This window comes from Glandiceps talaboti, chromosome 14, assembly GCF_964340395.1.
Source record: "Glandiceps talaboti chromosome 14, keGlaTala1.1, whole genome shotgun sequence".
NCBI lineage: Eukaryota > Metazoa > Hemichordata > Enteropneusta > Spengelidae > Glandiceps > Glandiceps talaboti.
The window spans coordinates 16,151,002-16,163,928 of record NC_135562.1 but is presented as its reverse complement, the minus strand read 5'-3'; positions in this window follow the sequence as shown (position 1 = coordinate 16,163,928).

The window sequence follows — 12,927 nt, the reverse complement described above, 5'->3', positions numbered from 1 at the left end:
TGCCATTTCATTCTGTACATAAGTCCACATGTACATAGTATGTATCACTATAGAATGACTGTTAGCTCGTTTGTTTACTCCAATTACTTGTCAGTAAAGTTTATATAACGATTTGATAACCAGAAAGAATTCCCAATATCAGTTCCTGTAACCTAAATCTAAGGTTTTCTAAGCGATCAGAAATTGTACAATACAGACTATTTCTGACTTCAAATCATGGTGACCTTGTAACAATTATTAAATATTCCTCCTGTAAATATGATGTACAATTTGCTAGTGAACCTCCATCCAACATTTCAACATACAGTACAATTGCCGACATCAGACCATGGACGAACGGATTCTGTTACAAGCAGGCAAAGTAAACAAATGAATTGGATTAATAACACTTGTCACAGCAGGTGGGATGGGACAGCAGATGTTATTTACATTTGGTAGTTTGATAAGAACAGTTTTATGGCATCTTATGTGTACATGAAATGCCAGGGAAACTTCTAATTTGTTTGTAAACAAGAATTATTATGTAATAAGACGATTCAGCTGTTCTTATCAAACCATGAAATGTAATACAAGTCTCTGTACATCCAACATGCTGTGCAAAATTTTATTAATCCCATTCAGTTGTTTACTTTCCCCGGCTGTTTGCAACAGGATCAGGTCGTCCACAGTCTGATGTCGTCAGTTGTATAACTGTCTTTTTAAAATGCTGTAAACAAATATAACTGATCTCCTGGTTGTGAATAGTATATATCATACGAACAGGGAAGTGGTTTATCAGTATGTATATATAGTAAGCTTGATTTATCAAATATTAAATGTCAACATCCAGGAACTGGTCGTTGTTATAAACACTTGAAATTAAATATAAGGAAATGTACGTGGGCCATTTTTCACTTAAGAGGGTGGGGTATTTTCCAAATCTAATAATAAAATATTGCGGTAATTGATTGAATATAGGAATGTTGTTCAAAATGTCCCTGTGTCGTCATTCACGTCACTAACACTGTACTACTGTATACAAATCAATAACGTATAGTAATCATGTATATGTATTCGCATTTCCATAAAAAAATCGAACAAGCCGTTTAAGCATCTATTATTGTTGTTGTTGATGATGATGTTGTTGTTGTTGCTGTTGTTGTTGTTGTTGTTGTTGTTGTTGTTGTTGTTGTTGTTTTGAAATTTTATAGTACTAGTATTAACATTTAAGTTACATCTCATGCGACCTCCTTCAATGATATGTTACGAGTTCGATGGGGCGGGGGGTGGTCACTTTGACTATTCATTTAATAAACATTACTGTATTTTTTATGATAGCTGTGTTATTTCGGATCTCTTGTTCATAGGTGGATAGACAGACAGACAGACAGACAGTCAGACAGACAGACATACAGATAGACAGACAGACAGATAGACAGACAGATAGACAGACAGACAGACAGATAGACATACAGACAGACAAATAGACAGATGCCGTTTAATTATTACCTCACTTGAAACGTGTTAAACAAGTCGTCATAACAAACCTTCAATATTACAGACCGTTTGGTGAGGAATTCCAAAATTAACCTTTGACCCTTTGAGACAATTTGGATGAACAGTAAAGCAGATTATACAATTCCTATTTGGAATATAAGTATCTTATAATTAGCGTTAACACTTTTTTTGAAGATTTTGTGTAATCATAGTGACCATATATATTGATTTGTAACAATTCAATTACATGGGATGTATTGGTGGGAATTAGGCAAAGTGTATATGTGTTTAGGCGTAGTATTTATTACATATTGAAAATGTATCAGTAGTATTCCACGTACTGAAATACACAACCCCACCACTTGTAATTGACTGAACTAAAATCTGGTATTAAGATATACATGTAACTCACAAACTATCCGATGACGTAATTTATCATACGTATAAAAATGTTCAGGAATACCTGCTACTACGCAATCAACTGTTCTAGAAGACATGTATCAACATTAATACTATATTGGAATGTAGTCTTTTGTATGGATTTTCACTCGAGTGAAATAAGCTGATATAAATCAACATGTGCCACTTTGAGGGAAGTTATTGTAACTTAAAGTGTCATTTTTTTGGTATGATTTAAAGACACGTTCCTGTCTGATAAATGTCACGTGATAGTAACATGACAGATTGGGTCATACCATTATCTCATTTTTAAAAAAGTACATAAAGAGGAAACAGATTGAAATATATATCTCCGGATATCCCAGTTTAATCTTCAAACCATAGTTATGGACAAAGTTCGTCAATGTAATAGTTGTGGAACGTTTGATACTATGTTAGTCACGTGTTCAGTTGATAAAATCATATTTTCAACTTGAGTTTTTGTTCCTTGTCTTGTAATGTACGTCACTCTTCGTACCCTGTAATTGCGTCGCAGTCTGCTGTGTATCTCACCTCACTGAAAAAAGTCGTAATAATTTTCAATGACAATAAATATATGAAGTGTGGATTGAATAATTGATCTGTTTCCCATTCTCTTTGTCTACAGTGACTAGACTTGATGGAAAGTCCACGTCTGTAAATGACTGAATATGGACATGTGTGTATGTATGTATGTATGTATGTATGTATGTATGTATGTATGTATGTATGTATGTATGTGTATGTGTGTGTATGTATGTATGTATGTATGTATGTATGTATGTATGTATGTATGTATGTATGTGTGTATGTGTTTGTGGGGGGGCGTGCGTGCGTGCGTGCGAAGGGGATTAAGCGCTATATACCTTGGACTAACTCAGAACAGTATTTAAATTTACAGGGCACATGCAAAATAAAGTAACTATACATTTGTTTTCAAAAACTAGAAATCAAAAGCTGTTCAAATATCGAAATAGGGAAGTGTACAATGCAATTATTTATCCTTTCACACGAATTACATCCTGACATAAGATTACTCATGGTTATTAGTTCATATATTTATTTATCCAAGGAACCCTAACCCGTGACTACTATAATCAGACATCATATATCAAAGTGAACAAATCAATTTAAATTATATAAGATTGTTTTATTATTTGAAAAATGACAACTTTTACAAGAAAAATATGTATGGAATCACATTTCTAGGTAAAACTTACAGTTATTGTTGAATTTTCTAATAAGGGAAATTTTCGGATATATTTGTTCAATAATTTTTCGCCGCAATATGTTTTGTACTTGATGGGCTAGACCACATGTATATCACATTGGATTAAGCAATACGCCCTCTACGTTAATCAAATAAGAAACGGAAGATTTCGTTTTCCCTCAGCTCTCCATGAATTTCACATCTAGAGAATTCGTTACTATTTACGTTACTAGGTAACTGCTGCACAGTACTCCGTCAGTTAAAATGAATGTGTACAGACATTGCTCACTTAGCTATCTTCCTTCTATTCGTTGGAAAGACCCGGATGCAAAAATCAAATATTTATGTTCATCGTTAGGATTTTCCTCAACAGGAAATACGCAGTTGCAAATGTCCAGATTTTCCTAAACTTTTAAATGACCCGGATGTAAAACTTCGGATCGGGTCACCCAAGGGTCAAGAAGCGGTCACTCATAGAATTATAGTCGACGTCCTTGCTGAAACTCACAAATAAATTGAAGAAAAATGGTAGGTGTAGAATTGAACTGATAAAAAAATGACAGCGAAATACTTTCATTGTCATTTCGATAGTACTAGTATGTATTGAAACCAACTTTTGCTTCAGACTAAGTAATGTTTATTCTAAAAGGCGTATATAATTTCGTCGGTTAAGAGTACCTGATACATTTGGCGGAAATATGATATGATGCCAAAGGAAAACGTTCTAAAATAGACTTTTTGCAATTCAATCTAGGCGCCACTGCAAGCTGTTAAATGATTGATTTGAGAATACTTCCTTATTGGTACAGAGTTGACCAGTATATAAATGCACGGGGAATAATTAGTTATTACAGTTCAGTCATTCGTGTAAAGGTGACTTATACAGGCAGTGAAGATCCAAAGTCCGTACAGTTGTATTTTACGCCTACAAGGGAGAGCAATAACTTATTGTAACACCGAGGTATGTTATCATAATAACGTTACCACCTATCTGTTGCTATATTCAGTGCAGTTAAACTTCGATTTTTGAGCCGAAAATGCAACCGCAGTTTGAAGACGAAGATTTAGGTCACACCAGAGAACTACTAGCGCTGAATACAAGAGCAGCAAGCTTTCCGCTGCTGGTCAAGGTGGGTGGAGATCCGCAAGGTACGGCACAATCGATAGAGCCAACAGATATCCTGACCGTGCATCGGTTTTATGAGTTGTCAGGTTACATTGCTCGATTGGACTGTAGTCGGAATCATCTGTTCATTCCGAGTTCCTATGATGGTATTTTTACCGACGTACCAAAAGTGTATCCACTCGTTGAGGACCTTCACGAAGCAAGGCCACAGGGGTACGTCAAGGTAACGAAAAGTTGGCAGTCTACCTACACACAGCTTGATTCAATATTCATGAATGACTTACTCCGTATAGAAAAGCACGAATACAAACAACTTGACGACCAGGAAATAGAAGTTCTAGTCTGTTTCTGTAGAAATCCACGTACTGGAACAGAATCTAAAGTAACAGTGCCGATGGAAGCGGCAGGCCATTTCGAAGACGAAGTTGAGTCTGAAGACACCTTCAAAATCTCAGATCTAGCGATTACAAAATTTCCGACAAAAGTAAAAGTGTCCTCGAGAGGTTCTCCCTCGTTTAAATGCGACAAAGATAAGTTTATTGTACCAAATAAAAGAATGGAAATCCAAACTCAAGTTACTGTAACCGCTGCTGTACTCTCAAATAACAGAACCTGTGCAACGCATGAGTTTCTCGAGGGAACATATTCGTTACCGGTAAAGCCGCTATCGGCACAGTTGTCAGAGGATATGGAGTTTACTAGTCGGGATTATGAAATACCATTTGGTACTGTTATCCATGTTCTGACGGAAGAACAGGCGCACAGTTTACCACAGTTGAATGTTTATGCCCCCGTCGGTGACGTTGAAAAGGTCGAAAGAAAGTCGACTGCACCAGGTTTACCCGACAGACCCGATAACATGTCAACCAAGCAGCCGAGAGTTGACGAAACCTACGACACTGTCGAAGCCGGAGCCAAGGAAACTATGGATTCAGACTCAGACTCGATTTATGGTGAAAGTTCGCCGCAGGCAAATACATGTGTTGCGGATGACGATCGCGAACCTACATGTATGACGTCAGAGCCTACACCAGGTTTACAAGATAAACAGTCAACAGAAGACGAAATGTATGAACATATTGCTGTCGAACATAAGAAAATTGAGGACTTGGACTCAAATTCCGATCAAAAGTCACATCAGACGAATACTTATGCGCCAGACGAGGAAAGGGTTACTAAAAGATACACGTCTGCACCAGGTTTGCCAGACAATGTGACAATAGATGACGAAACCTATGAACAGATAGCTGTCGGGCATAAGAAGGCTGACTCATATGATGACGAATATTTGGAACCCTTAAAAGTAAAGAACACGGATGACGACGTAGCATCTGAAAATGACATATACGTGTGGTCCCAAGCGGATTCAGAGCCAAGTCCAAATATATCTCAAGGTCAGGATGGGCACTCTACACCCAAATCAAAATGCTGTGCTTTGTTTTAATCGTGTATCACAGTGTCAGCAGTATATATTGACATATATAAATATTTTCTCTCTTTTTTTCGTGACATTTACTCGCTTCCATTGCTGTCTGTGTACTTGCAGTGCTGTAGTACTAGCAGACTACAAACTGCCAAACCTACAACACAATAGTAATTTAGTATGTTAATTACGTCTAACACAAGGTGACTGAAAAGTCCGACCCAGAAAGTAACCTTTTCGCTTGATGAATAACATTTCATGTACATACATGTACCAGACGGGCATGCAAGCATAGGCTTTTCATGACATATTAATGTATCTACCCATTATAGTTATGAAATAATAAGATGTGCCAATAGGGAACTTGCAATCCAGACTGAGCATGCTCAGACGCAAAGGACTATGGGATTATCTGAGGTAACTGTAATATCTAATCTGGAGCTACTGATAAAATTAATCTCCCACAATTGTCAGGGTAACCATGAATTGATTATTTGTGGTTATAAACAATGTATCAACACTGTTTAAAATACTAATTGATTAGTATTTATTATCACAGTTCCCATGATGCAACATTCAACATGGCGGGTTTGCAAGTTCCCTATTCCGAACGTTTGATCGAATCTTTATTATTATACATTCGTGTCAGTATCGGACTACGCATGCGCAGCAACTAGTGCTGCATGAAAAGTATACCGCAATTTAGAGGGGCACAGTCTAAGTGTATACATACCGCGGTTCGCGGGTGTGAATTTGGCTACATATACAAAATATTATTACTCGTAATGTTCTACTTACTGAGACACATATTTAGTCACAACTTGCAATTGACTAAACTAAAAGCTGGTATCGGTGAGATATTACTTATGAAGGAACAAGTGACGTCATGAATGTATAGTGGGTTTATAATTAAATGTCGAGGAAATTCCTCCTATGCACTCAACTGTTTTAACAATGCCAGACACAATCGTAATGTCATGGAAGGCATGCATCAACATAATAACATTTTACTGGGAGTTCAATCAAGGTGACGTGTTTAACAAAGACTTCACGTCAATAAAAAGTTTGTGACCCCAGTTTCAGTCACTTTAATTGCCTCCTTTACAATCTTTATTATAAAGGTAAATAACGTGTCTGTTCTTATTGTATTGTCTACATGTTTGATTTTATATTTCTGAACCACTCATGTGTTTCAACGGGGGGTTCACTCCATCATATAATCGGACGACTTCTATTTTATCATGAACTGTAAGTTTTTAACGTTAGGCCCTGGTTTAATGAAGAACGACTGGGTAACACCCGTGTGACTAACAACACTTCCAATACATGATGAAAATCGTCTTTACCATAATTGTCTTTTATTTGACTCTTGATAAACGTTGGCTTTTGTAGATATTTATTCGGTGTAATGAATGATATACATTGAATTCATTCATTCATTCATTCATTCATTCATTCATTCATTCATTCATTCATTCATTCATCCATCCATCCATCCATTCATTCATTCATTCATTCATTCATTCATAATTTGCAGATTTAATATTCAAGAGTCACCAAGAATACATATAGGTTTCGGGTGTTTCACCCCTGAAAAACAATTTCCTTGTTTTACTTTTGTTACATACGTTTTTTATATGAAAATATAGTAAAAGATATTAACTGATTTTAGGTTGATAAATTTGGAAACAGGCGAAATTCTAATACAGAAGTACAAATGTATCGATATAATGGATCCTATTGTTTTTGGCCAAGCACTTTAGCAAAACCAACACACAATTATAACTACAAAAGGGAACATTCCAATCAAGTACAAAGACACGTGAATAACAAAAGAATACAATTAGAAGAAACAATGGAAAATGCTATTAGTAGCGAGAACAATAAGTATCTAAAACCTAATCTCCGGTAATGTTATTATAGCTTTTGTTAGTTATAGTATCAAGTTCAAGTTAGAGTGCTGGGCTTGAAACAAAGGGAACCATTAGATTAGCTTTCAAAGAAGAGACTGGATGTCTGGAGACATCGATGTCGGCTAAATGTCAAACAAACTTATTACAATTTCAAAGGAATAGAATTTGTATGCATTCATAGTCGGCATTGACTGTCATAAGAATATATTGTTATAGAAAGTATTTGTTAAGATGGCAACGAACATTGATGCGTGGCAATGATAATTTGAATATCATGTGATCTTATGTAGATATTGAGGACTTTTATCCAATCAACAGCTGGTAAAGTCAAGCTGGACATTTGAATGTAAATAGTGATATGATTTTAATATGCTTTGCATATTGAGAGACGCCCCTTTTCTGGGCTATAAGATAGGATAACTATTGTAACTAGATGGAGAGAGATGGGTGGAGTGATGGATAGGAGCTTGGGACTTGTTGGGTAGATTTTATATCTCCCGAACCTGTGTTGAAGTGGTGTTTGAGCCAGTGCTGAACAATAAATCATCTTGTAGTCATATTTTGGTCTAGTCCCTGTGCAGTGATTCTGAGAGTACCTCTTGCTAGCTAATTCCCTGCTAGAAGTTAAGTTGCTATATCGAAAGAGAATACCATAAACGAACCCATAGCAACATTTGGTGTAGCGTATCCGGGTCCTGTTCAAACTGACCAAATATACGACAAGAAATTTTAAGCACAAGAAGATCTAAGAAAATGGCTGCACAACCAGAGAATGCCGAACAACAAGTTGATGCTGAAGAACAGGTGTTGCCAAGAATCGATCTTGACATGGGAGAAAATGATTACGAAGAAGTCGTTGTAAATTACGAAAACTATGAAGCAGAAGACACAGAAACTGGTGACCATGACCAAGAATGGAAAAGTTATGTTATAAGCAGATCCCCCAGTGACTATGCAAGTGCATATCACCATGAAAGGACGACTGAGATGGTGACAAATATAGCAGCAGAGGACAGAGATAGTGATGAAGAGAGATCGATGGGAACATTTGTCAACTTACGAACACTGACAGTTTATCAAGTAAGATGTATTCAATAATGTGTTCAGAAGATAGTTTACTGTTCTTTTAATTTAGGATATTGTCATTCTGTTTAATTGTTCTAGAGAGTATATTCAACCAAAGATCACGACGTGAGAAATCCTTAAGTTTTCAAGTTTTTATATGTGGTTTTGAAAGTAAGATGACCAAGAGATGGTCGATGTGATATTTTAGGCCCAGACGATGGCCAGTGTTTAGTTAAAATGACCTAGGAGTGGTCGATTTGAAGTTTCTCATTGTCTTTTAATGGATGAATATATTCGCTAGTTACACTGATAGGATTTATATTTTAAATAATAGACTGTATCTATGACAACAGGCGTGTTAGTAATAAGATGTGGGCTTGTTAAACCATGGAGATATAGACAGATTTAGAAATGATACACTTTCGGCCAGAAATAAATTATTGCTCATAATTAGGGGGACAACATTTGATCACTGTCATTCACAGAATTTATAGTCTATTGAAGCGTTCTAGAGAAAATGTTTGACTAAGTTAAAGATGAAGAAAATACCGATAACGTTGTAGCTGTCTCTTTTTAATGACCCAAGGAGAGGTCGATTTATAGTTGAGATGACCCAAGGAGTGGTCTGATTTTATAAGGAACTACAGGAATGTTCCATAGTTTTATTTTAGGTTAAAGATAGTCAAGTTAAAGTATTTATTTGCCTTTTGTTTCGGAAAATATATTCAATAGATACATTGAGGTAGGGCGTTAATTATGTGAATAGTCAGGAGATTAAGAGTTCTTTGTCTAATTAATAGCGATACAATCAGTAAAAAGGCCATTACAAATGTAATTATGATTTCGGAGTTTATCGAGAAATTTTCATATTTATTAGAATTTTATCGATTCATCTGTATGGACGATGTAATATTTAGTTAAACGGAAGGGTTATTCAGCAAAACATAATAGTTGGGAGATTGAAAATAATTTAAATAGAAGTATTAAAGAATACCTTAAACGCAATCCTGTTAAGATAACTGGAAAGGCAACGGTGGCCGCATTATTCAAATAAATCTAATTCCATATATCTAATTAACTCGAACGGAATATAGAAATCCTATGTATGAGTGACAAGTCACTATAATGAATGAGTGCGAAAGTAAATGTCCTGGGATCCTTGTGTATAAATGAGTAAAAATGTGATGTGTGTTTTAGTCCAGTCAATCTAGCGTAAAAAATGGCCGAACCCAAACATAATTGCAACAGAAATAATTTTTAGTGCATCTTGCTCAGAATTTTATGCTGAATAACATATTAAAAGTCTAGAAAAATCTAAGTGGTGGAACATGGTGAAAAATGACGTTTCTTAATTAGCATAATTAGTGAAAAAATAATATTCATGAAATATCATTTGTTCAAAAAACCTATGCAAGTAACATGTCTATGGGTAGGTCTGAAGGTGAGTAATTATTTTGGAGTCAGTGTACGATCGTGCAACCATTCCCATAGAATTAATATGTGTATTTTTAATTACTTTAATTAAGGACACTGATTACTTGTAACGTACAATAACTATACATTTTTTTGAACGCCCCTGTTAGTTGTATATCTCTCATTAGGTATTGGAGTATTTGAATCCCTTACTCTCATTATTAAATAACTCCTCCCTTGCTAGATAAACATGCATGCTAAACAAGTGTTAATTAGTGTAATTAACATGTAAAACAATACATTAGTAAGCATACGTGATATTTTTTGTTCAATAGTTATTGACACTCGATTTTGAGTGAACATAACTTTTCAATCATCAAACCACTCCAAGGTAAGCTAAAGAATAGTTAAAGTTTCCTAATTAATTGATTAATTAATTACTTACTTAATTAATTAATTAATGTAATTATCGTCAAGATGTTGAGAAGTTTTTTCGATTTAAAGTATGCAAGTAATATGTCTTTCGATAGGTCTTGACCTTAAAAGTGAGATGAACATCATTATCAAATTGTCAAACCTGAGCGGGAGTACCATTCATAGGTTGTTGGTTTTATAAATACATGTATTCAACCTATTAGACATTGTGTAAGGAGAAGATTCTGTTTTCATTATGTGATTTTATATCACCGTGTGTCCAGATGAGCGTTCAAAAATGATGTAGCTACACCATAATTATACAACCTCGACGCTGGCAGTATCTGAGATGCTGTACTCCTAGACCTTTTTGTCTTCTTCCCGATAGTTTTGATATCTCTCAGAGAAAGAAATGCCCCTTGATTCTATCAATATTCCGTCACTGTTTGTTTACATAGGATCGTCTGCATATCTATAAATATGTCTTCTTTGGGTGGGTTTACCAGTGCTGCCCTTTGTCTTTCAATTAAGGCAGCACTGATTGACTTGTTTCTAGATCCTGTTTTACCACATACGTGCTATTATTAGTGGTACCGGTTTAGGAATAAGTTGTGATTATCTGCTTATCACAATTGTGTATTTTTGTCGTTTTCTTTATTTTCAGTCATTCTAAATGAACATACTATATTTAAAAAGTACAATTTGTGTAGTATCAGTGTTTGTTATTTCTTGCGTTGTTGATACCTTTTGGTCTTTATGTTCAATTTGTTTAAAAGTGAAAAAAACATGTTCACATTCTGTTCTGTCTCAAAACCTGCCAGTTGAAACTTTAATTTCTGACTATGAACTATGACATCCTATGAGTTATTGCATTACATTTTACAATAAAGTTTGGCTTTAATAGTTATTACTTGGCATGTTCTACCCTTTATATTTCGTTTAAAGCTCGATTACTGACAACATGATCTTCAGTTTGTACATTGAACTGTACCTTGTTTTTAGTAAAAGATATCTTTTCATATCTAGATATAAATTAGATTAAACTTGAATCTTTTGAATTCCGCGCTATATAACATGGACAAATATTACTCCTACAGACAAGTATTCAGATGAGTATTATACATTTGTAGATTTTGTTACATCCCTCTGTGAATTGTTTGAATTCAGCTGTGTTTTTATTTCAATGTTACAAAAATATAGATATCATCTTTGAAATTACATGAAAGGCAGTATTATAGGTCCATTTTTTTGCACATTACATGTATTATTACCACTATACGAAACATAAGACGATTTTAGGTGATACAGGACATTAATAATTTCTTTGGATGGGGCCCTTCCTCTATTATCTTCTTTCTTTTATTTCTGTACCATTACCAGTCATCTCACAGTTACGTATCATTTTGAGTGCAAATCTCACTTCGTCTTTAAAATTAATTTATTTAATATTTGAATATGTTACGACCACAAACTAACTTTATCTTTGACCTGGAAAAGTCATTTTTACCAATTCTGCATACTGCGACATCTCAAATATAGTTGATAAAAAATTTGGCAAATTTGGCTCAGAAGATGCCTTCTGTACAATGAGACAAGGAATTCTTGGAAACAAACAAACTTTGGAGCTCCAAATCTATTTACGGGTGATCGCACGATGTCACAAAAGCTCAATAAAGTATAACTTTGTTCGTTTGGGAGGGCTGGATCTGGCATCAATGCGATTGCTGAACTTCATTCTTGCACTTCTAACCAAAGTTCGAAAACTTTCACAATCACGCCTTCAATGATAACTTCTATATTTATACTAAGGTGTTCATAAGTTGATTAAAATTTACTTCTTATGTGATATACAACTGCTAGATTTCCAATATAGTATTTGATGTGTTTTCCTAAATGGACAAAGTTCCTTTATTGAGCTTGTGGCATATATTATGCGATTGTCCCTTAATCCTTGCACAAACAATGCTGATGATATCGTTTCAACAGATTTTTAACTCCTATTTTGTGTTTGAAAATGACCTCTTCTATTAAGTTCTAAGCTTTCCACGATTGTATAACTCTAAAAGGGGTCGTGTGATGCAGAATACTATAGGCGAAACGTAGACCAAAGCTAATTGTAAGCAAAATAAAATATAGCTATAATAAATCGCCTTTGTAATATTAATAATCTGGCTGATAATGACTATTATAATTATTTCATTTTTCTTTTATTAGTTTTATCATCTAACTTTATTCATATTTTCTGTGTTTGTTACACAATCATCACAACTTTTGTTCTAATTCCAGATGACAATGCTAATTCTTATGAAATGATATTTAAAATTATCAATACTTTTGTTTGGATATCAGGGGCAGGTAAATGTTGCGAAGTACTTTAGCTTCCCTCATTTTGTTTTCAATTTCTACAAAAATATATGGTATATTTGTTTAGATTTCATTTGATTAATTTTTATTCAATTTTGATTCCATT